This window comes from Microtus ochrogaster, unplaced genomic scaffold, assembly GCF_000317375.1.
Source record: "Microtus ochrogaster isolate Prairie Vole_2 unplaced genomic scaffold, MicOch1.0 UNK3, whole genome shotgun sequence".
In the NCBI taxonomy this organism is placed as follows: Eukaryota; Metazoa; Chordata; class Mammalia; order Rodentia; family Cricetidae; genus Microtus; species Microtus ochrogaster.
Genome location: NW_004949101.1, coordinates 19,003,150 through 19,005,479, shown reverse-complemented (window position 1 = coordinate 19,005,479; position 2,330 = coordinate 19,003,150). Strand labels below are relative to the sequence as shown.

Below are 2,330 nucleotides of genomic sequence, written 5' to 3'. Positions count from 1 at the left end.
CCTGCAGGCCAGAAGAGGGCACCAGACCCCATTACAGATGGTTGTGAGCCACCATGTGGTTGCTGGGAATTGAACTCAGGACCTTTAGAAGAGCAGGCAATGCTCTTAACCACTGAGCAATCTCTCCAGCCCATGATAATTAAATCTTAAGAGAAAGGAAAATGAAACAGTAAGACTCAGTTGACACAAGTCTTGCAATTAAAGCTCAAACATCAGCTCAGCCTGTGTAAACCCTGCATCCTATAATAGCAAGAACTGAGAGTTTAAAAGTGACTCAGTACTCTATGCTCATATTTTAAAAATGTTTAGAAAACATCTCTCTCTATTAATTCACTAAACTGAACACTTAAAAATGGTTTAAAACGGGGCTGGAGAGATGGCTCAGCGGTTAAAAGCATTGCCTGCTCTTCCAAAGGTCCTGAGTTCAATTCCCGGCAACCACATGGTGGCTCACAACCATCTGTAATGAGGTCTGGTACCCTCTTCTGCAGGCATACAGGCAGACAGAACACTGTATACATAGTGAGTAAATAAATAAATATTTTTAAAAAATGGTTTAAAACATAAAAACATAAAACATATACATAAAAACATAAAACATATACATAAACTGCCACAATACTAAAATAATAAAATGCTACTAAATAATTTTAATTTAAAAAAATTTAAATTAAATGCTACTAAATAAATCTAATTTAATAAAGATGTTCTCTTTCTGTTTGTTTGCTTCTGAGACAGGGTCTCACTATGTAGCCCTGCTTAGCCTGAAACTCACTATGTAGACCAGGTTGGTCTGCCTCTCAAGTACTAAAATTAAAAATAATACTCTAATATCATTAACAGTAAATCCTTCTTTTAACTTTTCCAACTCCCCACACCCCCCGCAAAAAAAAAAAGGGAAAAAAATCTTTTACCTAGTTTCTTGAAAAGTTCCTTCAAAAAGTTTTAAAAATATTGCATTTGGCCTAGCACTGGCTGCCCCTACCTGTAAACACAGCACTAGAGAGGCTGAGGAAGGGGGATTGCTCATTTGAGCATAATCTGAGCTCTACACAGTAAAGCTCTGTTCAAGAAAGAAAGGAATCTGAGGAAGTCACTTTAGTGCCTACCGTTCAGGGCTTTTCCTCCCTGATTCACTTTTTTAAAGAGACCAGAATGTAAACATTTCCAAATTCTGGATTCATCTAGTTACTAATTTCCTATTTTTTTCTCTTAAACTTTTTATTATGGAAATTTTCAAATATATACACAAAGTACACAAAATGTATCCCCATTCCCATCCATCAACTTTCATAATTATCAGTCATCAGCCATTCTTTTTTATTTTTATATTTTGAAACAAGGTTTCTCTACAGAGCCCTGGCTGTCCTGGAATTACTATGTAGCCCAGGCTGGTCTCAAATTCACAGAGATCTACCAGCCTCTTCCCTCTGAGTGCTGTGATTAGGGATGTACACCACCACACCCAACCTTTGTTCTTTTTCATTAGTAGTACATTTATTATTGATTTTATGGGCACCACAGCACACCTGTAGCAGTCACAGGACAACTTGCAAGAGCGAGTGCTCTCTTTCTAACATGTGGGTCCTGTAGATTCAACTCAGATTGTTGGGCTTAGCAAAAAGTGCCTTCATCAGCCTAGTAATCTTTCTGGCCACAGCTACCGCCAAGTAACCGCCAACCTATTCTTCATCTCATGCTATTAGTAATTCTGCATCTCATATTACTTTGTAATTTCATTCCCCTAGGCCTCAAGAACAAACTGGAAGCTAGTTCTAAACAAACACACATTAAATATTTCTCAAAGAAAATATAGCAGACATATTTTTTTCTGTATTACAGCTAGCTGGAAGTACATATTCTTTACCCCACTGTAAGCTGCCCTGAACTCAGTCACTTGGCTGAGCCAGACACCAAAAACAACCTCAAGGAAAAGTTATATTTGTTTACTTACATTTAGCAAGTAAAACCTTACTGACATGGTATTATTCTTTTCTGCAATGGTGTTAATAACCACTATAACCTTGCCTGAACTATTAGCACACTAGAAAGCTACAAATTGATTTCTACTTCTACCATTTATTTTACATTCATGGGTTGGTAGTCTTCAAAAAGTTAAAAGATAAATTACCTATCTTCCTAAAATAGTTAAGTGCTTAATTTCTTCTATTAATTTTTAGAAACTGGCCGGGCAGTGGTGGCGCATGCCTTTAATCCCAGCACTCGGGAGGCAGAGGCAGGCGGATCTCTGTGAGTTCTAGGCCAGCCTGGTCTACAGAGCTAGTTCCAGGACAGGCTCCAAAGCCACAGAGAAACCCTGTCTCGAAAAA

General features: G+C 37.9%; 1 protein-coding gene across 2 annotated transcripts in view; it reads right to left on the bottom strand.

Annotated features, from left to right (window-relative positions):
• The window catches only part of Anapc1 (anaphase promoting complex subunit 1), an 82,224-nt gene that overhangs the window by 76,774 nt on the left and 3,120 nt on the right, over positions 1 to 2,330 (bottom strand). The window lies entirely within an intron of this gene.